The sequence below is a fragment of the Hylobates moloch genome, unplaced genomic scaffold, assembly GCF_009828535.3.
Source record: "Hylobates moloch isolate HMO894 unplaced genomic scaffold, HMol_V3 SCAFFOLD_2, whole genome shotgun sequence".
In the NCBI taxonomy this organism is placed as follows: domain Eukaryota; kingdom Metazoa; phylum Chordata; class Mammalia; order Primates; family Hylobatidae; genus Hylobates; species Hylobates moloch.
The window spans coordinates 118,763,909-118,791,315 of NW_026652277.1; the positions used below are offsets into that span (position 1 = coordinate 118,763,909).

Sequence of the window (27,407 nt, forward strand, 5' to 3'; positions counted from 1 at the left end):
GTTAAATAGGGAATCCTTTCCCCATTGCTTGTTTTTGTCAGGTTTGTCAAAGATCAGATGGTTGTAAATGTGTGATGTTATTTCTGAGGGCTCTGTTCTTTTCCATTGGTTTATATATCTGTTTTGGTACCAGTACCATGCTGTTTTGGTTACTGTAGACTTGTAGTGTAATTTGAAGTCAGGTAGCTTGATGCCTCCAGCTTTGTTCTTTTTGCTTAGGATTGTCTTGGCTATGTGGCCTCTTTTTTGGGTTCATTTGAATTTTAAAGTAGTTTTTTGCAATTCTGTGAAGAAAGTCATTGGTAGCTTGATGGGGATAGCACTGAATCTGTAAATTACTTTGGGCAGTATGGCCATTTTCACGACATTGATTCTTCCTATCTGTGAGCATGGAATGTTCTTCCATTTGTTTGTGTCCTCTTTTATTTTGTTGAGCAGTGTTTGGCAGTCCTCCTTGAAGAGGTCCTTCACATTTGTAAGTTGGATTCCTAGGTATTTCATTCTGTCTGTAGTAATTGTGAATGGGAGTTCACTCATGATTTGGCTCTCTCTTTGTCTATTATTGGTGTATTGGAATGTTTGTGATTTTTGCACATTGATTTTGTATCCTGAGACTTTGCTGAAGTTGCTTATCAGCTTAAGGAGATTTGAGGCTGAGATGATGGGGTTTTCTAAATATACAATCATGTCATCTGCAAACAGAGAAAATTTAACTTCCTCTTTTCCTAATTGAATACCCTTTATTTCTTTCTATTGCCTGATTGCCCTAGCCAGAACTTCCAACACTGTATTGAATAGGAGTGGTGAGAGAGGGCATCCTTGTCTTGTGCCAGTTTTCAAAGGGAATGCTTCCAGTTTTTGTCCATTCAGTATGACATTGGCTGTGGGTTAGTCATAAATAGCTCTTATTATTTTGAGATAGGTTCCATCAATACCTAGTTTATTGAGAGTTTTTAGCATGAAGGGCTGTTGAGTTTTGTCAAAGGCCTTTTCTGCATCTATTGAGATAATCATGTGGTTTTTCTTGTTGGTTCTGTTTATGCAATGAATTACATTTATTGATTTGCATATGTTGAACCAGCCTTGCATCCCAGGGATGAAGCCGACTTGATTGTGGTGGACAAGCTTTTTGAGGTGCTGCTGGATTCAGTTTGCCAGTATTTTATTGAGGATTTTCCCATTGATGTTCATCAGGGATATTGGCCTAAAATTCTCTTTTCTGTGTGTGTGACCCTACCAGGGTTTGGTATCAGGATGATGCTGGCCTCATAAAATGAGTTAGGGAGGATTCCCTCTTTTTCTACTGATTGGAATACTTTCAGAAGGAATGGTACCAGCTCATCTTTGTAGCTCTGGTAGAATTCAGCTGTGAATCTGTCTGGTCCCGGACTTTTTTTGGTTGGTACGCTATTAATTATTGCTTCAATTTCAGAACCTGTTATTGGTCTATTCAGAGATTCAAATTCTTGCTAGTTTAGTCTTGGGAGGGTGTATATATCCAGGAGTTTATCCATTTCTTCTATATTTTCTAGTTTATTTGCATATAGGTATTTATAGTATTCTCAGAAGATTTACAGTTTAATTTCATTTTTCCCTGTGAAAGTTGCTTTACTACTTAAAATAAATGAAACATTTATTTTCTCACATAAAAGAAATGTTTGTTTCTACAATGTGTATTTTTATAATGTTTTTTATAAAAAACATAGTAAAATAAAATATAGAGACAAAAACTATCTACAATTTAAAAAACATTACCCAGAATCTCATGTTTTTTAAGTAACGAGGTAACTTCTTTTTTACATTTCAGTCTTGATAGTTTCTTATGCTGAGGTAGATAGAGTATATTAACATCCTTAAAGAAATATGATCATTTTACTCAATATTAAAACTGAAGCGTTTTCTCTGGTTACGCAGAAGTTTTGGTGGTGCTGTGTAATGTGTCTGTGTACCACATTTTATACAATAATTTTCCTATTATTGTGCTTTTAGTTATTTCCATTCTCTGCTATCATAAAAAACCTATAAAGAATATTTTTAAATATAGATATTTGACCACATATTTAATTATTTCCTTATTTTAGCTACACAAAGGAAACTAAATGAGCCAAAAAAGTATGAACGTGTTTAAAACTCTAGGATGAATCATGTGAGATTTTTGTTCTAGAAGTTTTACCAGTTTATATTCCTACAAGAAAGTATGAGTGTGTGTCCTCACATGTTCTTGGAAACATGGAACAAAAACTTTGTCATTTGATGGTGAAAATATTATTTTATTGTAATTGTACTCTGCATTTCTTTGGTTATAGTTTTATATGTTTTGCCTATTTCCTAAAAATTGGACTGCTTTTCTTTATTATTACATTTTAAGAGTTCTTTATATATACTGAATATAAGTCCTTTATCAAATATGTGATTTGCAAGTGTTTTCCCAGTTTGTGGCTTTTCTTTTTATTCTTTTAATAGCACCTTTTGCAGAGGCTACTATTATACTATATTTGCTGCATTTGCATAACTTTAGTTAAAATTAAAAGGAGCAAGGGAGAGAATGAGAAAGAGAGAGAGAAAGAGGAAGAGAAGGAGGAAAGACAGAAAGAGAAAGAGAGAAGATAGGTAGGGAGAGAGAGGGAAGGAGAGGTAAGGAGAGAAAAACCTATTCATTTAGATTGGGTTACGTGCTCATCTTTTGGCAGGTTAGGTGCTCATCAAAGACAGGGCACTTTGCTATTTTCACCAGAAAGATACAAAATGGGTGTTCCTCAAAAGAAACAAGAAAAGGGTAATGGTCATGTAGTTTTATCTGATGAAAGCTATGGATTCTTTACTAGAAAATGTACAAATGCAATGCAAATGCATTTTGCATACAGATTTTTAAGAACATTTACAAACATGGTCAGGATGAGAACACTGGCTTGATAATTCTGAAAATACAACTCCATAGCCTATAAGTTGCTTTATTATAGTTGAGAAATCTGACAGTATCCTAGCCTTCATGATTCTGAATTCTTTAGGCTGTGTCTTAAAATGACAGTGTGCTTTTTATTTTTACTTGAAGATATCCTAAGACCTTCCAGGTTTCAGGTTCTTTGTAGGAGTTTGGTCAGCTTGCTGGGAAAAATTATAAAAATTATAAGGAAAAGACATAAACCTTCTTGGAATGCTGGGAGGTTTTGCAAAAGCTTTGGGAAAGGATTTGGCTGAAGGCAGCTGAATTCTCTCAGAGTAGGTAACAAGGAAGAGTAAAGGAATTGATCTAGATAAGTTAGTTTACTTAGGCCTTGGAACAAGGCCTTTAATCATCTGCACACAGGACTGCTCTCTGGGAAGGGGGTGGGGGGTGGTGTGACCATGTTAATTACCCACAATTGTGTTGACTCAAGGCCTTTGTCATTAAATCTGTACTGAATAAATGCCCGCAGGGCTGGCTTTTCGAGGCTGCAGCCATTGTGACTCTTCATGGCATCCTCCTCCATGTCTGTGAGCAGCCCGGTTCCCTAGCTGCACGGCCAGGCAAAAAACCTGTGTCTGCATACATTTTTTCATCCATCACTTGACCACTGGGTCAGACCCAGCAGGTGGTCCCCCGTGTGAGGAATGCTGCAATGGATCACAACAGAACCCTCAAAAATGAAGAGACTACTAAGTCAGTAAATCAGTAAGCCATTGGTACTCACTTGGGATTTCCAAGTTCAAGGGAATTGTTCAGGCTAGGGTTTCATCATGGGACAACAGTTATCAGCTCAACAGCAACAGTATATAAAAGTATTGAAACAGCACCTCAAAGCTAGTGGAGCCTCAGTTTTGCAGGCTCAATTAAGGGACCTAATGCAAACTTGTTTCCCATAACTAATGGTTCCTGGAAGAAGGTACGCTAGACCTAGAGCTCTGGAAACAAGTGGAGAGAAATCTTAAACAACATCATGCACAAGGGTAACAGGTCCCAGTAACATCTCTAATGTTATGGGCTCTAGTTAGGATGGATCTGGTCCCACTCTACACAGAAGAGCCTAAAAAGGGAAGGGAGGAGGAACCATCAGCTACCTTAGCACCTCCTCCTTCTCCCTCAGCCCTGCTGTTTCTGGGCAAAAATACCAAAGAGAAAACGGAGGTTTTGCCCGAGCCCCCTCCTCCAATAAGTTAGAAAAAAGACAAGAGATATGCTACATCTATGGGACCCTGTCTTAGGCAAGCGGCATTAGAAGGGGAGCTCTTAGCCTGCCCAGTAATGCAAGATTGACAAGGGAATCAGGTACATGAACCCATTTCCTTTTTTTTTTTTTTTTTTTTTTTGAGACGGAGTCTCGCTCTGTCACCCAGGCTGGAGTGCAGTGGTATGATCTTGGCTCACTGCAAGCTCCGTCTCCTGGGTTCACGCCATTCTCCTGCCTCAGCCTCCCGAGTAGCTGGGACTACAGGCACCCGCCACCATGCCCAGCTAATTTTTTTGTATTTTCAGTAGAGACAGGGTTTCGCTGTGTTAGCCAGGATGGTCTTGATCTCCTGACCTTGTGATCCGCCCGCCTCGGCCTCCCAAAGTGCTGGGATTACAGGCATGAGCCACTGTGCCTGGCCGAACCTATTTCTTTTAACGCTTATAAAGAGCTAAGAAAGAGCATTACAGAAAACAGAGCTGCTAGCCCATTTATGAAAGGAATGATTAAGCCATGGCAGACAACTTCCGTATGACCCCATGGGACTGGTCAGTGCTAGCTAAAACAACTTTGGAGCCCAGCCAATACCTCCTTTGGAGGGCAGAATATGATGAGTTGTGTGAACAAGAAGCCAACCAGAATCAAGTGGCCGGGCAAGACATAACAGCTGCTATGCTCCAGGGGAGGGGTCCCCATTCTGATGTACAACAACAACTAAATTTTCATTCCCAGGCCTATGCACAAGTGCCTTCATGCTCTCTCAGGGCTTTGGACTGAATTCCCAAAAGCGGAGTTCAACAGTTTATAAACGTTCGACAAGGGCCTCAGGAGCCATTTGTTGAATTTATCAATCAGTTAACCCAGGCAATTAAGAGACAAATTAGTCATGCCAAGGCTGCTGATATCTTATTGTTGTAATTGGCTTATCAAAATGCTAATGTTGACTGCCAGCAAGTAATGCAGGCAATCAGAGGAAAGACAGCCACAGTTGGGGAACTTATATGAGCATGTCAACTGGTGGGGACTGAAACACACAAAGCCAAATTATTGGCTATGGCATTAAGGCCTCCTAAAGTGAAAAGGGAGAGAAACCCAAATTGTTTTCTATGCAGAGAGCCAGGTCATATGAAGAGGAAATACACCAATAATAGAGACCAAGGTAACTCAGGGAAAGAACCCCCTTCTATATGCCCCCAATGTAAAAAGGGGAAACATTGGGCAAATCAATGCAGGTCCAAATTTAATAAAAACAGCAACCCCATAAGTAACCAGGTAGGAAACTTCATGAGGGGGCCGGCCCCAGGCCCTGCTTCAAACTGGAGCAATGCCAGCAGCTTTCCTCGGTCACATGGAAAGCCCACGGTCCTGTCTCTCAGAGCAGCCACCACTGGGAGCACAGGACTGGACTTACTTTGCCCCAATGAATTAGTGCTAAAAGAAGGAGAAGACCCTAAAAGGGCTGCAACTGGTATCTGGAGCCCACTGCCTCCAGGAACAATGGGATTAGTCCTAGGGCGATCAAGCCTATCCAGTAAAGGAATTAATGTGTTCACAGGGGTAATTGATAGTGATTATCAAGGTGAAATATTAGTTATGATGGAATGTAAAGGTCTGCATATTCTTCCCCCGGATCAAAGATAGCTCAATTACTACTTTTACCATACTGGGTCCCCAATGCCCATGGAAAGGAATGGGGAAAGGGAAGTTTTGGAAGCACAGGAGCCACAGGAGTATATTGGAATCAATTAATCACTGATCATGATCACCTTAAAAATTGGAAATAAGAATTTTACTGGCTATTGGACACAGGAGCAGATATTTTGATTATTAGTGATCAAAACTGGCCAGAAGCTTGGCCTTGGGTCACTCAGAAACAAAAAATTGTCAGCACTGGGGAAGTGCACACAGTCAAGCAGAACACGTGCCCCCTAACATGTTGTGATTCGGAGAGGAGAAAAACAGTTATACAACCTCTAATCAAGCCCATCCCTGTTAATCTTTGGGGATGGGACCTATTAACCCAATAGGGGGTCACTCTGCAACCCCTTTCTAGTAGTGGCCACTGTTATTATCCCTCCCCTACCCCTGACATGGCTCTCTCAAGATCCAATCTGGGTAGAACAGTGGTCTTTAAAGGGAGCTAAATTACAAGGAGCCCATAAATTAGTTGAGGAGCAATTAAAAGCTGGCCATATAGAACCATCAAACAGCCCTTGGAATTTGCCCATTTTCGTCATTCCCAAAAAGTCTGGTAAATGGAGACTTTTGCATGACTTATGTGCTATTAACGCTAATTTGCAACCTATGAGGCCCCTTCAATAGAGGCTCCCTTCCCCCGTGGTAATTCCTCAAGATTGACCTATAATCATTATTGACTTAAGAGACTGCTTTTATAATATTCCCCTTGCAGAACAAGACAGAGAAAAATTTGTGATTACAATACCAGCTATTAATAATGAAAGGCCAGCTTACCGATTTCATTGGAAAGTCCTTTCTCAAGGGATGCTAAACAGTCCTACCATGTGTCAATATCATGTAAATCAGGCTTTATTCCCCAGTAGAAAAGAATTTCCTAATTGTAAGATTATTCATTTTACAGATGATATTTTACTAGCAGCCCCAATGGAGCCAGTACTTTTAAGTTTATATGCCTCTGTTGTAAAGAATACACATTTAAGAGGTTTAATCATAGTACCTGAAAAAGTACAAATGTCCTCTCCTTGGAAATGTCTTGGGTACATACTAACTTCCTGGTCAGTAAGACCTCAAAAAGTTAAATTAAATACTAGCAACTCACACACCTCAAATGATTATCAGAAATTACTAGGTGATATTAACTGGCTTCACCCCACCTTGGGCATAACTACTGATAAGTTACAGAACCTGTTTTCTGTCTTAAAAGGCAATGCTGCCCTAGACTCTCTGAGGTATTTAACTCCTGCAGCACAAAGGGAAATTGAGGAAGTAGAGCAAGCTATTTCTCAGAGGCAACTAGATTGCATAGATCAACGATATTCAGTTCAGTTGTTTGTTTTTCCCACTAAACACTCCCTTACAGGGTTAATAGGACAGATGGCCCCAGGCCTATGCTTCCTAGAATGGGAATTTTGCTCACATACCAGGACTAAAACACTCTCTCCCTATGTCCAGCTGGTTAGTAAAGTCATCTATTCAGGCCACAGATGATGCAATCAGTTGCTAGGTTATGACCCTGATGTCATCAGAATTCCTTTGAGTATAAAGCAATACGAAGCAGTATTGCCCTTTAGGCCTGCAAATAGCACTCTCTGATTACACAAGCCATATAGAGCATGCCCTTCCTGTTGATAAACTACCTCAGTTCTTATCTCATACTTCTGTGGTTTTGCCTACAAAAATAGTTCACTCCCCCATACCTAAAGCTTTAACGCTGTTTACTGATGACTCTGGTATACACAGAAAAGCAGCTGTCTGGTAGAGATTACATAATTCCCTCACTCGTTCTGGATTTACTAGCACTCAGAGAGCTGAGGTTGGAGCCTTAATATTGGCCTTGGAAACTTTTTCCACTCAGCCCATCAATATTGTTAGTGACTCTGCTTATTCTGTTTATTACAGAATCTTGAGACAGCCCTCATTAAGTCCACTCTGGATCTCACCCTGTGTGCACTTTTTCTTCAACTTTAGCAATTGCTAGATCAATGTATACATCCTGTTTTTATTACACACATTTGGACCCACAGCTCACTGCCTGGCCCATTGGCTTATGGCAATGATCAAGCAGACCTACAGGTTATGACATCACTGCTTGACCAAGCCACCGAATTGCATCAATTTTTCCACCAAAACTGGAGAAACTTATCTAAACAATTTCAACTTACCCAGAGACTAGCTAAACAAATTATCCTGCAGTGCCCAGATTGCCAGCTCACAGGCACATCCCCTCCTTCAACAGGTGTTAATCCTAGGGGACTAGAACCTAATCAGTTATGGCAAACAGATGTTACACATGTCCCTGAATTTGGAAAACTTAGATGTGTACGTGTATCCATTGATACCAATTCCCACTTAATTAGTGCTCATACTTTTCTTGAAGAGTCCACCTGATATGTCATTAGACATCTTTTAACATTTGCATTTATGGGGCAGCCCACACAAATTAAAACTGATAATGGTCTGGCTTATGCCAGCTCACAATTTCAACAATTTTGTCACACATGGAACATCCAACATTCCACAGGCATCCCGTATAACCCCCAAGGACATGCCATAGTAGAACGTACCCAATCCATCCTTAAAAATATGCTCAGAAAACAAAAAAGTGGTAATGTGAGTAAGGACCCTGCATCACTACTAGCACAAGCCTTATTTACCCTTAATTTTTAAAATTTAGATGATAAATTTCAATCAGCTGTAGAAAAGCACTTTGCTAAAACCTCTCAAACATAAAACCTGCAGTTTTATGGAAAAATGCAAACAGTAATGTATGGTGTGGTCCTAATAAATTGTTAACGTGGGGAAGAGGATATGCTTGTGTTCACACCCCCTCAGATCCTCTTTGGATTCCAGCATGATGCATCAAACCTTACCATGCCATGGCTAGGACCCCTTGCTTTGTCTGCAACCTGTACCTGCTACACTCTTTTGGGCTCATCTCTTAGATCCGCCTTTCTTCCGCCCCATCACCTGGGCAGACACCCCCTTCCCAGCCTCTAATAATATAACTGCTTGGCTGGGCGGGATAGATTTACCCCCAGTGGGATCCCTCATTAATGGCACACATTGGACTAAGGTGTTAGTAACACTACATATCACTCCACTATCCTCCCACTGTGTGTAAGTTATAAAAATTCTAACTTTTATTATGTACCTGCCCAAACATAATTATGGCTACATCATGGCAAAGGAAATGCTTTAGCAGTCTTAGTTGCAGGAGTCCTCAAACTGGGCAATGCAATCAATGCTACTTTCCCAAACATTCCTTCCTGTGCTAAAGAACAAAGCTGGGAAAGCAATGGATTCCACTTTAGCTGGGAGGTCTCTCACAGGGGACATGCCCGTAGCCTCCAGCTAGGCAATTATAACATCTTAGACTGGAGCCCCCACAGCCATTTGCAGGGCGATCGCACTGATGTCCGCATCTATTATGGCATCAATGATAGTTTCGTATCCATGTCCCATTCCCCTATAATTTGGGCAGATGGGGGATGGGATATCCCGGACCCCAAGTAGAGTCCATGCCACCCCAAGACATTTTATGGTAGCTGGGACTTCTTAGCACCCCCCTTAACACCTGGGATGGGACATATCATAATTCCAGTCACAATTATACTATGACCTTTTTTCATAATCACACTGATCAGTGCCTGATTTGCACCACCCACTCATATGTTTTCCTTGTGGGGACCAATATTTCCATTACATCCCAAAACTCCATGTTTGTGGCCCAAGTTCAGGGACAGGCTTGGTACGCCTCTTATATCAGTAATTATAATATACCTAATTTAAATATTACTAGTGTCATGGTATTGAAGAGACAATCTGAGGCTTTCCTACCAGTCAATTTAACATGCGAATGGCAAGGCTCCTCTGCCCTTGCCACCTTAGAATGTGCCTTGTCCCAGGTCAGACACAAAAGATTCATAGTTACACTTACAGCCTTTATAGTCTCAGCCATAGTCATCCTAGCAACTGCCAGTGTTGTTGTAGCATCTATTACTGAATCAGTACAAACAGCTACTTTTGTAGATAGTTTGGTCAGAAATGTGTCTAATGAACTTCTCTTACAGCGGGGTATAGATCAAAAGATTCTCACATGTCTGCAAGCCCTCAAGGCTGCCTTGGAATATGTGGGGGAGCAACGAGATGCACTGGCCTTCTGACAGCAATTAAACTGTGACTGGGAGCTTAAGCACATCTGTGTCACCTCTCTACTTTGGAATCAATCAATACATAGTTGGGATAAGGTGAAACAACACCTCTGGGGATCCTTTCATTATAATTTAACAGCAGATGTAAAGTAACTTAAAACTAAAATTCTAGAATCCATAAACGCCATAGATCTACATGCCCAACAAACAGGCATATGGAAGAGTGTGTGAGATCATCTCTCCTGGATAGACCCCTATTCCTGTGGGGGGGGGGGGTCACTCCTTGATTGGAAAAGAATGTTGCTAATTATACTCATGTTTGTCTTATGTTATTTGCTAATTCTGGCCTGCAAAGCTGCAGTACGGGTTATAACCGCTGCACCTGACAAACCTGTTGTTTCACACATCTGCTCTCTTCAATCAACTAAACTTGATGCAAAAAACAGAAAAGGGGGAGATGTAGGAGTTCGGTCAGGGTTGTGGGAAAAGTTATAAAAATTATAAGGAGAAGACACAAACCTTCTTGGAAGGCCGGGAGGTTTTGCAAAAGCTTTGGGTAAGGATTTGGCTGAAGGCAACTGAATTCTGTCAGAGTAGATAACAAGGAAGTGTAAGGAAATTGATCTAGATAAGTTAGTTTACTTGGGCCTCAGAACCTGGCCTTTAATCATCCATGTGCAGGACTACTTTCTCCGGAAGGTGGGGGGGCGACCATGTTAATTACCCACAAGTGTGTTAACTCAAGGCCTTTGTCATTAAATTTATACTGCATAAATGCCCGCAGTGCCGGCTTGTCGAGGCTGCAGCCGCTGTGACTCTTTAAAGCATCCTCTTGGAAGTCTGTGAGTGGCCCTGTCCCCTAGCTACGCAGCCAGGCAAAAAACCTGCGTCTGCATACATTTTTTCATCTGTCACTCAACCAGGGTCTGCGAGTCAGACCCGGCAGTTCTTTAAAAAACATTTATAGGTATCATTGTTCAGTTTTATTTTTGATTCCATTAATTTTAAATTTGTACCATGTTATCTCTTTCATAAATCACATTCATATTCATTTTCTTCGTTATTCTATGTGTATTCCTCAAGTTTATCACTTGTTTCACTGATCAATTTTTTCTGTAATATTTCAATAATGTATTGCTTCTGTCCATTGAATAGTATTGAAAGATTTATATTATTCAAATAATGATTTAAATAGTTCTTCAGTTTATCTTTTCACTCTTACTTAGTAGTTGCTAATATCACTGAGATCCACTCTAAAACTACTGGTTTGGATCTCTGGATATTGCAGAGAAAGACTTGACACAGCCAAATTTGAATATTTACTTACATACCTTAGGTTGTGCATATTGCTTTACAGCACTTCATCCTTACGTAACTGTAACTATATTGACCACCTCCTCTGAAGCAAGGACAAGGCTCAAAATCATATCTGGTTTTTCTTTCTATATAATATTTTTTTTAAACCAGCTTCTCTCTAAATACAGTTAGATCCCCAGCCAAAGGAAATTCCTCTGTCCACTTTTCTTCTCATACTAGATGCAAAACTTCTCTTAAGAACATCATATGACTGTAAAACAAAATATTTATTTTCAAGGTATATGTGATGTTTAATTTTATGTGTCGACTTGATTAAGGGCTGCCCACATAGCTGGTAAAACCTTATTTCTGGCTGCGTGTGGTAGCTCCAGCACTTTGGGAGGCCAAGGTGGGCAGATCACTTGAGGCTAGGAGTTTGAGACCAGCCTGGCCAACATGATGAAACCCTGTCTCTACTAAAAATACAAAAATTAGCCAGGCGTGATGGTGCATGCCTGTAATCCCAGCTACTCGGTGGCTGAGGCATGAGAATTGCTTGAACCTAGGTGGCAGAGGTTGCAGTGAGCTGAGATTGTGCCACTGAACCCTAGCCTGGGCAACAGAGCAAGTCTGTCTCAAAACAAACAAACAAACAAACAAAAAAACCAAAACACCTTATTTCTGGGTGTGTCTGTGAGGGTGTTTGCTGAAGATATTAGCAATTGAATTGGTAAACTGAGTAAAGAAGATCCTCCCTCACCAAATCTGTTGAAGCCCTGGATAGGACAAAAAGGTGGAGAAACTGAATTTATTCTCTCTTCTTGAGGTGGGATATGCATCTCCTCCCTCTGATGCTGTTAGACAGCAGTGCTCCTGGTTCTTTGGCCTTTAAAGTGAATTATACCCCTGGCTTTCCTGGGTCTGCAGCCTGTAGACAGATCATGAGACTTAGCCTCCAGAATCATGTGAGTCAATACCTATAATAAATCCCCTCATGTTCTATGTATATCCTATCAGTCCTGTTTCTTTGGAGAATCTTAATACATTATATTATATCTGTTATTACTCCTCTTATTCATCTAGTCCATTGGTCTTCACCATTTTGTGCAGTGCTCCATCATATCTGATCTTTTGTGTGCCACACTTAAAAGTTTCTTAAATTTTTCTGTTTTGCTTCTTCATTCTATGACACCTCAATAAGTAAAATGACAAAAGATTCTCCTTAATAAGAGGTAATATCTTCATATACTTGTAAGATCTATTCTGGGGTGAGATTTACTTTCCTCTTTTTACCTTCATCGTTTCCAGTTTTCTCAATATTGTCATTTAATTATTATTTAAAAATATTTTTCTATATCTTATTCAGATTATTTACTGATCTGTGGAGAATTGGTCTTAGAGGATGCTGTTTTAAAAATCCTTTCCAGCTGACTTTTGCTTGCAGATTGCACTCTGAGTTACAAATACATCTCTTAAAATCATGTTGTTAAAGAACTGCTAGTCTGGGGAAGCTTTCATTTAGTTTGCCTAAATTATAAAAAGTGGATCAAGTTGGTTGGAATTCCCTTAAATGCACAATTTTAGTTTATATGGATCTTTCTTAGTTGTGACCCATTAGAATTAGAGTCTGCAGAAAGTCCAAACTCTCTACTCTCGTAAGAGGCTTAAATATTCTTATTGTTAGTATTTTAGATTTTATTATAGATTTTTTCTTCTCTTGATGCTTTCATGATACTCTTTTATTAATTAATTTTACAAATTAAAATGTGAAAATGTTTTGGGGTGCAGTTTTAATGTTTTAATATACTTTTGAAAATGTTATCTTTGTGTTTAATATGAGAGTGCTGTGAACATGAATTAATTAATCTTGATTCAGTTTATTTTGCTTTCTAAAAATAAGACTGCAAACCAGAAATAATGTCAGTGTTTATTTCAGGATATTCCTGTAGGTCAGTTTTATCAGAAACAATAGTCTGCTTACCTGGGAAGAAACAGTTTGTTAAATAAGAGCTTACTTATCAAAGTTCATTTAAAAACGCTCACATTGGCCAGGTGCAGTGGCTCATGCCTGTAATCCCGGCACTTTGGGTGGCCCAGGTGGGCAGATCACTTGAGGTTAGGAGTTCAAGACCAGTCTGGCCAACATGGTGAAACCTGGTCTCTACTAAAAATACAAAAATTAGGCTGGGTGCGGTGACTCATGCCTGTAATCCTAGCACTTTGGGAGGCTGAGGTGGGTGGTTCATGAGGTCAAGAGATCGAGACCATCCTGGCCAACATGGTGAAACCCCGTCTCTACTAAAAATACAAAAATTAGCTGAGTATGGTGGCATGCACCTGTAGTCCCAGCTACTTGGGAGGCTGAGGCAGGAGAATCGCTTGAACCCGGGAGGCGGAGGTTGCAGTAAGCTGAGATCACGCCATTGGACTCCAGCTTGGTGACAGAGTGAGACTCCTTCTCAAAAAACAAACAAACAAAACAAAACCCCTCACATTGCTGTCTACCAAATTGAAACTATTCTATCACAAGCTATGTTCATTTTGAACCAATTTCCTGCCTCAAAAATCTTGCCCTAAACCACCTAATCCCAGAAACACTTTTGATTTCTCTTTTCTGAGACACTGCTAAGATTCTTTCAAAGGGATGCTTTCCCTATTATAGTGAGTTCAAATAAATTTAGTTGATTACCAAGTTGCTTGGTGAGATATTGGTGGGTTCAACAATCAGAAACAGTAATGTCTAACAGAACTTCATGCAATCATAGAAACATCCAATATGGTAGTCATTAGTCACATGTGCACTTAAAATATGACTAGTTAACTAAGGACCTCAGTTTTAATTTTATTTAATTTTAACTGCTTTAAATTTAAATTGAAATATACATACACAGCTAAGGTCTCTCATATTAGACAGAGCAGATCTGGAGGTTCCACTGACATTCAGTTGAGTTCTCACCTCACTGCTGTGGTTGAGATTTTTGAGTCAGAAACAGTACTTCCACTGAGCTTCTTTCTCCTTCCTGCTTAGTAATCTCGCTGACTGTGATGGGGGAGAGGAAGATTTTGATCTGTTTTTTTTTTCCTTTTGTCGTGAAATGCTAAGTTTATATTCCCTTCCAGGAAATACAATTTTGGAGGAGATTGTATAATAATGCTTTTATTATTTTCTGATCTGATTTGAAAGCTGTTATCTTTGTTGAAAAATCAGCTTTGTTATTTGTAACTCTACTCTTTATCTTTGTCCTTGCTCTGTGTGTGTGTGTGTGTGTGTGTTTGTGTCTGTGTGTGACTCTGTAAGAAGAAAGTGAATAAGCATAAGCCCCTATTAGTCTGTTTCTCAGAACAGACCCAGGGACTGAGGACTGCAGAAAGTTTTCACTTAAATCAGTTTCTTTTGGAGAAATTTTGCCTTACATTATTATCAATTAGTATCTTATGAGAATTTTCCTTAGTTTTGTCTTGTTTGCTTCCCATGAGAACTTGATTCTGGAAGATATCTCTCATCCAAAGTTTCCATCTACACGGACTTTGAAGTCTGTATAGTTGACTGATTCTAAGGGAGAGGTTGTGTGATGTAGCAGGGTAAAGGCCAACCATTTGAGGGCCCAAGACAAAAGGTGCATCAACAATACTGTTGATGGGTTGATGCTAGAATTCTCATGAGTTTATCTCATTTTAAACTAAGTCTGTGCCTCATTCTGGTCAATTCTCCTAACTCTTACATATTTTTACACATCAATTTCTGTAAATATCTTTCTAAATGACTTGATTTCACCTTGGATAATTTAGGTCATAGTGGTCACTTTGAGAAACTTTCGATATGAACAAAACTGTTTATTTGAGAAGCACTTTGGAACAGAAAGGGAAAAAAATCCCAAACATCCAATGGTGGACATTGATTTTATTGTTATAATGAAACTCCCAAAAGAAACTCTGATTCCAAAATTGCTTCCTTAAAAGTTTCTTTGGCTAATAAATGTGAAAAACTTGAAATTATCTTTCTTTTAGATAGTCCCAGTCAGAACTTGAACTTAATGGCTTTTGTCTTACTGTCTTGGTTCATCTTTTGCTTTTCCATTATACTCTACCACTACTCCTCTTTCTGATCTGGTTTTCTTATCTTTTGGGTGTCCAGAAACCCCCAAAGCTGACCCATCTGTGAAAGTTAAATTCCCTTTAGAAAAGGCAAATCTATTCTGGTTGACTTTAAGCCCCAAGACTCATAAAAAGACTAGCATTAGATCCTTTTGTAATTTATAAGCATCATGGTTAGGATTTAATGCTCATATGTGAGCTGAGCCTCCCTCAAACATTGTTAGGACATCAACACAATACCAGTCTGATGGAAAAAAAAAGACTAGTATTAGATGAAAGCCATTGTCAAAGACTTTCATACCTGTAGATGAGATAGAAATTTACAAAAGCATTTAAAATAGCTTTAAAAACATAAAACCCAGGTTTCTGGATCAATATCAATTGGTTTATATGTTAAGAGTAATCTTATATACAAAAATTGGATTAAAAAAGGACTAAATGGGCCATAAGAATTACTACTTAAGAAGACCCTGAATTGCACAGGAAACCGGAAGGATTTACAAAAGCTGTGGAATTGCTAAATTAAAAATTCTCCCTTTTAGAGCAGTTTTATATTCACAGCAAAATTAAGTAGAAAGTAAAACAAACAAACAAAACTCTCCCAATTATCTTTTTCTTCAAGTCTTTCAGAATTCCCCTATTGATAATCAGATTATAGATTTTTAGCTAAACTAAACTTTGACTTTCCAGTATTTTTGTATCTACATGAAGCCCAGGTTGAAGATCTTCGTGCTGGATTCTTTATGGGCAAAAATTCTACTGATATTGGCAGAATTGTTGGGGATGAACTCGTTAAAGTTCAGATTGATCCAAGGCTTTTATAATATCCTCCAAAACCAGAAGCTACGAAAGTTCTCAAGTCAATAGCTAAAAGCCAAGTAGGCAAAGAATATTAGTCATACATTATACTGATCTTTGTACCACTCCAATTCATTTAGCCAAGAAAATGAATGGGTGAGGATATAGATTGTTCAGGACCTTAAGCCCAAATAAAAGTCAACCTCTGCTTTCCTGTGGTACCAAATCCCAATACTACTTAATCTTCAATGCCATCATTATAAACTTTGTTCTGCTTTCTTTAGTGTCCCTTTAGATTAAAAATAGTCAATACCTGTTTATTTGTTTGTTTTCTCCTAGGACAGTTGAAATATTTACCTGGGCAGTTGAAGGTTTATGGAGTCACCCTCCCATTTTTCCCAGGTGCTTAACAAGGAACTTCAGTATTGCAAATTTTTCTTAGTTTGTTGACTAACTTTTGCTATGTTCTAAAGACAAGTTGAGCTTGAAGGCTGACTTTGATTTACTTAATGTTCTAGCTCAGAATGGTTATATCATTTCCTGCCCCCCAAAATTACAATTTTGTCAAAACACAGTGCATTATCTGGGTCACAATTTATCCTAAGGGGAGTACATTCTTCACCACTGATAGGTTACAAGCCACTCAAAATTTTCCTAGACTGATTACTAAGAAATAATTAAAAGGTTTTCTGGTTTTCACTGGCACCTGCAAGCAATGGATTCCCAGCTTTTAAAAAACCATCTCATCTTCATATTAATTATTTAGTCCTTGGTAGCTGAAACTGTTTTCTGGGAATCTAAATATTAACAGGCATTTTGTGACATAAAATTATCTCTTCAAAAGCCTCAGACTGTGGGCCTTTCTAATTATAAATTCTCTACCTATTTGTGTATGAATGCTCTGGGAAATCCCTTAGTGTTCTGATCCAAAGCCATGGGAATCATCACAGACAAATTACTTATTTCAGCCTTTCCCTAGATCCATAATCTTGTGTAAGCAGCAGCAGCAGCCAAACAAGTGGAGGCTTCACTGACTGGGTTTTAGGGTCTTCCTTAAGCTTGATGTTTTTTTCGTGCAGTGTAATCTGTGTTACTTACTGAAAATACATTCAATTTCTCAGCAAGCAGGCTTAACTCCTGAAATTTTATTACTTTCTCCTTCACCAATTCTGTCCATTTTTGTAATATTTTAAATCCTACTAACCTCTTTCATTACCCTAAGAAAGGTAATCCCACAATTGTTTAGCTTCTGTTCAATAACTGACTATGTTTGAACAGGTTTATTATAAATTGCCCTAGAATATTCTGATTCAGTAATGTTTGTTGATGGGTCATCTCTTACCTCTGAAACTGGAAAATGTCAGGCAGTGTATTCCATGACAAATATCAATTCACTCCTAAAATATACCTAATCAGAAGTAAATTTAGCCTTAATGGTAGAATTTTTTGCACTTGCCAGAGCTTGACAATAGCCAAAGACAAGGTTGATTTATAGCCTCAGAGCAGGTAAGCCACTGGATAAGTCTACAATTTTGGAATGCTTTGGAAACAACATTTTAAAAATTGTAGTGTTCTGTCTATATATTACTCTATATCTGTATATATAACCGTGGCATTAAGTACACACACAATGTTGTGCAACAATTACCACTATTTCTAGAACTTTGTCATCATCCCAAACAGGAACTCTGTACCCACTAACTGTTCCCCACTACTCCCAGCTCTTGTAACCTGTATTCTACTTTCTATCGCTATCAATTTCCTTATTCTAAGTAATTCATATAAGAGGAATTATGCGGCATTTGTTCTTTTGTGTTTGGCTTATCTCACTAAGCATAATGTTTTCAAGGTCACATGTATCAGAATTTCATTCTTTTCTTTTATGTCTGATTAGTATTTCATTATATGTCTATACAACATTTTGTTTATCCATTCCCCTGTTGATGGACACTTGGGTTGTTTCCACCTTTTGGCTATTGGGAATAATGCGGCCATGAACATTGGTGTACAAGTATCTGTTTGAGTCCCTACTTTCAATTCTTTGGAGCATATACCTTGGAGTGGAATTTCTGGGTCATATGGCAATTCTATGCTTAACTTTTTGAGGAACAGCCAAACAATTTTCCAGAGTGACAGCACCATTTACATTCCCACCAGCAATGCAAAGGGGTTCTAATTTCTCTACAACCCCACCAACACTTGTTATTTTCCATACTTTTGACAACAGCTATCCTAATGGGTGCAACGTATTAATAAATGTTTTTAATCTTAGCAATTAACCATCGCTATGGAATTGTGTCCCTCCAAAATTCAAATATTGAAGTTCCAATGCCTAATATGATGGTTTTTGGAGGTAGAGCCTTTGGGAGGAAATTACGTTTAGATGAGATCATGAGGGGGGAGACTTTTTGATGGGATTCATGCCCTTATAAAAAGAGACACCAGAGACCTTGCTCTCTCTTCTCCACTGAGGAAGGCCATGTGAGCACACAGTAATATGGCTCCATCAACATGCCAATAAAAGAGCTCTCACCAGAACCTGTCTATGCTGGCAGCCTGATTTTGGATTTCCAGGCTCCAGAACTGTGAGAAAATAAATTTCTATTGTTTAATCCACTTCGTCTGTGGTATTTTGTCATGGTAGCATGAGCTGACTAAGACCCCAGTTAGAAATGGTTAACAGATTACATAAATTTTAAATATTCTAGAACTTCCTAACAGTTGGCTATCATAAAAGTTGAAGCTATGCAAAAACATATAGCATGGAGTTAAAGGAAATGCCTACATAATCAGTATGGCAGGCAGATAGCCGTCACTAAGATTCTGGGCCCCATGATAATCCTAGAAACCAATTCTTTTGAAAGGTTGAAATAAGCTATTGTAGAATGCCAGTGATTGACCCCAGAAACTGAAAAGAGTTACTGGAAAAAATCTGGTTGTAAATTTCACAAGGATATTCTCTGACACTTTAGAGTAGATACTTGATGATACTAGAGGACTCAAATGAAACCTTGCCAAAAATTTTACATGAAATCATCTACTACTACAAGGACAAATTGATCACTACAGTCAGTCAATGTAAGTGAAGAAATTTTTACTAGGATTGCTGAGGGTATCTCTGGTAGATGTCTGTAAATGTACGATATGGACAAGAACCCATACCAATATGGACAAGAACCTCCTGTCAACGTATTCAAAGAGTCTATATAACCTACTTTCTTCTATGGGTTTTGAATATGTCCTGATCAGTATTTGCTAATTCTTAGAGTGAGGTGAAGTATTTACTTGCTAGAGAGCTGTGTTTCTGAGAGTATCAAACACATTACTGTGTTCTCAACCTGGAATTCCAATCCCTCCAGTGATACAACACTCATCTTACTAGCACTGTTAGAAGATTTTGTAAAGCTTTGTACTTACTCAGAAACTCCATCGTGCCTACCACTCTCAATCCTTAGGTAAATTAGGTAGAGCTAATCATATTTTAAAACTCGAACTTGCAAAATTATCTGACATTTTTTGTCTTCCTTGCCCAAGGTTATTCACTCTGGCCCTTAAGACAATGAAGTTAACATCTCCCGGCACTCATTGCCTCTTACCACATGGGCTTTTAAAAGGTCATACTATGAGACTGGCTATTTCTTTACTAATTTTGGACTGTACTTCAGATACACATCTCAAATTAATTAGACTCAGAAATCAGCTAGACTCAGAAAGGGAAAATGTGGAATGCATTTAATACCTGTCTCTCATGTTTACAGACTTTACCAACAAGGTTTACTATGTAGGTAAATCTTTGGATTCTTTGTAAAATATAACATTTCATCTATTTCATGACATCCTTACTGCATGTTCTCCTATCTGGCACCTAATTATCTCTAAAGAGTGTCAAAACCATACAATACAACTTAGCATCAACAAAGGGGTATTTTGGCCAAGAGCTTGTTATTTGGGAAGCCCCCTACCACAGGTATTGAATTTGTGGCACAAAAGTCTTTTGAATGTTATCAGTAACTTAGACAGGAACTTATGTTTGTAAATTAATGCTTGTGTCAGGCTACTCAGGTAGTCTTTGCTATCACTCTGGCTACATTTTGATTGCTATTTTTCCTTCTCAGCAAAAAGGTAACTACATAGCTTTCTTCAAAGAAGAAAATAGCTATGTCTTTACTAAGATATGAAACTGTAACTACACAGGGAAATTATAGATGGTTTTCTTCTGCCTTCAAGCCTCTTTATATCACTTTTTAATAGAGGCATGGATGATGGGGAAAATATTAACATGTTATAGTTCAGATATTGAAAGGAGAGTTAGACAATGTCAGTAAGTTTATAGAAATCAATAGAACACCTTCTCTGTTCAAAAATAGAGTCCATAGACATAAATGGACTGTAGAGGTATTATATGTACCATTTTAGGAAAAAGAATATTCTTTTTGCCCCCATAGATATTTCTGATAATTTTAATATTACTAAGAAGGTCTAGGAAACCAATAAGAACATTATAAAATTAGGTAATTTGACTAAAATGCCTGTATTTAGTCTATAGGCTTTTTGGTGGATGCAGTCTGTTTTCTTGATTTAGTTTAGTTTGGCCACCCTTGGCTCTTGGCTTAGGTGTAGATTACAGAATCTGATCATAGTATTCTTGGTATTTGACAGTGGTACTATAATGTTCAAATGTGTAATCTCTAGCATCTTAAATGCTTTTCATAACCACTGTTCCATCAAATGATAATTCAACAAAAAGAACAAGGAAACCTGGTGTATGCAGTGGTTGAAATGACCACCAACAGAATTCAGATATGTAATGATGACTGTACAAACATCTATGTAATCATCTCTCCCATGTAATAACCATCTGTTTTCCAGATCAGGCTGAAGAATGACCATGATGGAGAATTGAGAAACAAGACCATTTGCGTCAACAGGAATTTGGTAAGATTTTAGACTATGTCGACCTGACCTAGTTGTTTGTTCCAGGAAAATTTTGTCTGGGAGAGATAAAACTATAAACCAATATATAAATTCACTGTTTGTTTCAGAACTTTCCTACAGACCAATTTATTGGGCATAATCTGGTGACCTGGGAATCTGGTGACCTGGGAAAATTGCTCACATATCAAACAGGGGCTTATTTTTAAAGATTTGCTTCAAGACCCTCACTGTGCTATGTCTGCCAATCCTAAATGAATATACCAAAAACTTTTATCCAATCCTAATCAGTTCCCTGTCTTGAAAGACCTACCTTAAATCACCTGGGTTCAGACCTCACCATCTTATAACTATCTCAGTGCTGATAGCCTTCTTTTGAGATACGGCTAAAACTTTCTCAAGATGGTGTTCTCCTTTAGTGCAGAAATTCCAAATAAAGTTGGTTTTGCTATATTAAGTTGTTGGGTGACATTTTTGGAAGTTTAGCAAAAATCTCTATAAACATCTTTAGAAAAAATAACGTTACCATTTCTTATAATGTTTAGATTTAATATGTTGAGATTACTTCAGAAGTTTAGAAAAACTACTGATTTTAGATATTGAAAAAAATTATTATTAAATTTTTAAAATTTCTCTTTAAAATTTATTCAAAAAGCAAGTATATTATGAAAGTTGAATAGACCAGAACTGTTGGCATATGAGGGTTAAGTAGCATTGTTTGTAGTGGTAAGATGTTATTTCTATACATTAAAAAAGTTTCAAGTTGTAATTTAGGTGAAAAAAGAATCAATTGCTGTGGCTTATTCAATGCCCTAAATTTCCAAATGAAAAATAAGTAAAAATGTGCAAGCTATTGTTGACAATGTGAAGAGAGGTATTGGGAGCCAAATGAAAAGAACTTTAAAACATTGAGCATTAGAGAGCATTTAAAAGAAAGATAACATTTGGGAAAAGGTTTGATTGAGATAAAGTTGGTTAAAATTTGTCCTCTATCTGTCAAATTGAATATTGATTTTGTGCATGTATATATTGTGCTGACTGAAATTAAAATGATGAAACTTAGAGATTTGGAAACTAGAATAGGGGAACAAAAGAGGGCTGTAGGGTGACCTAAATTTCAGTTAGATACTACTGACTGCAAGGAATAAAGGGACTATTTAGATTTCAAAGGAAAAATAAGAAATTTAGCTAGGTGAATTAATACTGTAACTGACTTTGAATCAAAAGAATATGGATTAGTTACATTGTACTTATTCTTATTTGAAATAGGAGTTATATAAACTTACTCTTTTATTTTGATTTTGTCTACGCTGTGCCATTCCAAATGTTCTGACTGTGTTAGGAAAGAAAATGATTCAGAGAAACTCTGATTGATTAAAGCAGCATTATGAGTAGATTTTGGGTGTTTTAGAAACTAAAACACATTAGTAAAACTTTTTTTTTGAAAAAAATATAAATTTGGTCATTTACTGGCTAGGCAGTGATTTTCATTTTAGTGCAATTATGCTTATATTCTTCCTGAAAGATTATTGGGTATTATCATAACATACCACTTTTATAATCTCTGACTCTCAAAATATCTTTGAGATAGAGATAAAAACTTGCTACACTTTTAATGAAGTGATTATCATTGAAGTCAATAGGTTGTACATATTATACACAATAGAAGTGTTTTGCAAATCCCTCTCTGTATTTTCTTCATTGTTGATATATGTTATCAACAAGAGTATTATGCACCTGGAAAGCAAAATTCCTCTTTATAGATGCCACATTTTAGGGACTGTAAACAGAATCACAAATCAGTGGTACCATATGCTGACAATACTTCTTTGGTAGAAAGCATCTCTATTTGCCATGATTATGAAGAATCACACTTTTTATGTTTCAATACTTGAGAATAATTATAATAACCAGCAACTCAAGCTTTTTTTAAAAAAAAATATTTGTTTATTCTGCCTTCTATCCTGTCATGTCATAGAATGGTTGCTTGATCCTAGTAGGGCCACATACTGCTTCATTCATGATCAATGTGACAGAAAGCCTTCCTTCCCACATCAGGATCAAAAGTCTTCCTTTTGAATACTCAGATGAGTTGACACAGTGTGCTAATTGGCTTAGGCCTAGATAATCTGGTCCAGTGACTGTAGAATGAAGAATGGAATTACCAATTGACTGGGGCCAATGTAAGACTCATTCCTAGAACTGGGGTCATTAGCTCCTATCCATGGAGCTAATGGTGCTAGGAATGGATGTTGGGAGAACAATCACAACATAATACTGCCTGTCTCCAGACTGATGTCTGTGATGCTTCTCTATAATTAAATGTTGACCTTTCTCTTCTTTCTGTTTATTGAAATGCTTCTCATCTTGTAAGGATAAGTTAAAGATTTATTTTCTTGCTACAAGACACCTTCTTTGACTCTTAATCCTCATTATCTATTTTCTCTGTTGGACTTATATTTTACACCATATAATATACAGCTAGATTATATACTGCCATTTAAAGTTGACTTAGCTAATTTTTGATAGGTTTAAGGCACAAATAAGTAACAAAGAATACTTTTATTTTTACCCTGCACTTGTTTCATGTGAGTACCTTTTGTTTTTCAAGCCAGGTTGTACACTCTTTGTCACAGATGTTTTTCCCTTGTTTTCTGCTGTGCCTCACAGAGTTAGGTTCAGAGTAGAAATGGCAGACTATTATTGTCTAATTCTTAATGATCCAAAACACAGAACTGCTAATGATTGCTATGTTGTTGGTCATTAAAATTTTAAAGCTTAATTTTATGGATTATATTTGGTTTTATCTTAAAATGATATCAATTTTAGTTTAAAAAACCATTAAAATTTTAATTTAATCACATAATAGTCTTAGCTTCTTATGTTTTAACTAAATATATATTACAGAGGAATGAAGACTATATATGAAATTATTTTAAATTGCAAAAAGATTCTCAGCTGTGCAAGAATTGTTACTCGGAGTCTCTTGAGTGCTTAATAAATATTTTGTCTTATTACTGTCTAGTTCATGTTTGCTTATCCATTGGAAAATTAAAATAAATCTCCTAACTTTCATAATGATTTTATAATATATCAATCTTCTTTATAACTCCTCTGAGAAAGGATGGTCAATGAGGCATTCTGTAAAAGAAGGTTAAAGGTTTTGTTATTTTAAATCTGCATATTAAGCTCATAATTCAAAATGCTTATGCTTTTCTCAAGTTCCTTCTAATGGCTGTATTGTTTTATTTACTCTGCTTAATGTAACTTCTAAATAAATTATAGTTATCATAAGCTTTCTCTAAAATATGATGATTTTGAATCATAGAAAAATGATTGATGTGCTGTGAACTATCATTCTTAAGAGTAGGGATCTTTGGAGCCGCACAAACTGTGTTTGAATCCTAACTGAATGATATTAAACATTAATTGGATGACATTGGGCAAGTTACTTAACTTCTCTGGTGCCTCAGCTTTCTCGTTTGTACAACAGTGATAATAATAGTACCTACATTATAGGATTCTCATGAAGGTAAAAGTTCGGTTTAACTTTATTTCTGCATATGAGTTGTATGCAAAATGTCATCATAGAATTACAGAATTAGACATAGGAAAACCTATTTGCTCTTTATTGAAAGATGACTATTCTTAAGTACTACTTAAGTTAGCATAAGTAAAATGCCTAAGTTATAAGTATACAAGGGAATCCTTTTAGAATTCAGAGGAGAAAATACAGCTGCCATTCACTAGGTCTGGAAGCAGGATTTGGAAAGCAGCAGAAATCAAGGCAGCTTCTCTCCCTCTCTTTCCCTCTTTATTGTGGGTTGTAAGGACTCTCTGCTAAGCATCTTTCTGTGTAAGTCTGCTTTATGATTCTCTGTTTTTCCAGATACTCCTCCTCTTCTCCATTTGTTCATGAGCCTGACTTAGCTACCTCAGCTTGGCACTGTATCCCTTAAGTGAACTGCCCATCAGAGATAAACTAGAGTTCTTGTATCCTTATAACTGATTTTGGGAGAAATCATAATTTGTCCGGCTAAGACCAGTTACCCACAATCATCTAGTAAACTATGCCAAGAGGAGGGATAAGACAGTCCCCTGTCCATTCAGAAGGGGGTTTGGGGCCCATTACTCCTAGAACAGGCATTGACTAACAGGGAAATTGACTAGCAAGTACTGGTTAACTCTGTTTTGAAGATGGACTTAAAAATTTAACAGAAGGAATGTAAAAACAAAGTAGAGAATACCTGTTAATTAATTTCCTAATCAATTTATTTTTAAAGTGACTTACACACATTTTCACTGATCGTCTTTCCATGTGTCCCCTTAGCCTCATGTCTGGCACATGACATGGAGGATGGTGGCTCTCCTGCCTACTCCTTATATCATAGGGACAGGGGACGAGTAAAATGGAGGCCCAGATGTCTAAATATTTTAAGTTACAAATCAAACCAACAGATTGTTGAATAAAATATGTTTTATCCTATTTCTTTTACAAATTGACCTTCATAATTATTTGAATGGCCAGATTTAAAGTTAGGGATCTCAGACTCCATGAAGTTCTATGCTCAAATGTGGTGGCTTACCCATTTTTCTTTCTACTGCTGGCTCTGTGAGGGACTTATGTCCACATATGTGCTCAACTTGGTCCACCTGTCCAAACTCTTTCCACATCTCCTACAACCAGCCACCTCTTAGATCTATGAAATGCACACCTGCAGTACAATCTACCCTCAGGAGAATTGAACTGAGGCAGAGGCTTTTGCAGGCCTTAGAAACTGGCTCTAAAAAGTGCAGAGCCCAGGTCAGTGTTCCTTCTTACCTGAGCCTAAAGACAGTTCGGGTGGTGAAAGGAAGTATGTATATCCATTAGATTATGATTCCAGGTGTCAATGAGATTTATCATTGAATGAAAATAAGGAGGGTATTTAATTTTCATAAAGTGGGAGGTTTATGTTATTAACTAAGAAAGTCCAGAGAACATTGATTGTTAAATATGGAGGTTTTACTTTTGCATTTAATAAATGGAAAATAGAGAAAAAATATTAATCATCTCTTTTTTAAAGAAGTCCAAAGCACAAGAAATGCAACAATTATACTTCTTGATATCAATGTTTAAGAAAATGTTAATAAATTAGACAATGTAAAAAGTGGATTAGTATTTCATGGAAAACAGAAAAAAGCAGGGGTACAACCTTAGTTTCAGACAAAACAGACTTTACATCAACAAAGATAAAAAAAGACAAAGAAGGGCATTACATAATGGTAAAGGGTTCAATTCAGCAAGAAGAGGTAACTTTCTTCAATATATACGTGTCCAATACAAAAACACCCAGATTCATAAAGCAAGTTCTTTGAGACCTTTGAAGAGACTTAGACTCTAACACAATAATAGTGAGAGACTTTAAATCCCCACTGACAATATTAGGCAGATCATCGAGATAGAAAACTAAAAAAGATATGCAGGAGCCAAACCCAGCTTTGGATCAAGTGGACCTGCTAGATATCTACAGAACGCTCCACCCAAAAACAACAGAATATACATTCCTGTCATCGCCACATGGCACTTACTCTAAAATTGATCACCTAATTGGAAGTAAAACACTCCTCAGGAAATGCATAAAAACTGAAATAATAATAAACAGGCTTTCAGACCACAGTGCAATCAAATTAGAACTCAAGATTAAGAAATTCACTCAAAACCACACAACTACATCGAAATTGGACAACCTGCACCTGAATAAATCTCGGGTAAATAAGGCAAAAATCAAGAAGTTCTCTGAAAATTATGAGAACAAAGAGACAATGTACCTGAATCTCTGGGACATGGCAAAAGCAGTGTTATGAGGGAAATTTATAGCGCTGAATGCCCATATCAAAAAGCTAGAAAAATCTCAAGTTTACAAGCTAATATCTCAACTAAAAGAGCTAGAGAACCAAGAGAAACAAACCCCAAAGCCAGCAGAAGACAAGAAATAACCAAGATCAGGGCTGAATTGAAGGTTGAGATGCAGACATATAAAACCCTTAAAAAGTGAATGAATCCAGAAGAGGTGTGGTAAGATGGCCGAATAGGAACAGCTCCAGTTTGCAGCTCCCAGCATGATTGATACAGAAGACAGGTGATTTCTGCATTTCCAACTGAGGTACCTGGTTCCTCTCATTGGGACTGGTTGGACAGTGGGTGCAGCCCACGGAGGGCAAGCTGAAGCAGGGTGGGGCGTCGCCTCACCTGGGAAGCACAAGGGGTCAGGGGATTTCCCTTTCCTAGCCAAGGGAAGCCGTGACA

The 27,407-nt window shown here is 37.6% G+C and overlaps 1 long non-coding RNA gene and 1 other non-coding gene across 3 annotated transcripts in view; both read left to right on the forward strand.

The window, feature by feature from the left end:
* Nucleotides 1–27,407, forward strand: part of LOC116470207 (uncharacterized) — a 246,423-nt gene that overhangs the window by 55,343 nt on the left and 163,673 nt on the right. For both annotated transcript variants that reach the window (XR_004248559.2, XR_009212437.1), the window contains exon 2: nt 21,056–21,121. This is a non-coding gene — a long non-coding RNA (uncharacterized LOC116470207). The remainder of the gene's footprint in view (nt 1–21,055; nt 21,122–27,407) is intronic.
* LOC116477866 (small nucleolar RNA U13) lies at nt 15,535–15,638 on the forward strand. The gene has a single exon (XR_004250676.1). It is a non-coding gene; the product is annotated as a small nucleolar RNA U13 (small nucleolar RNA).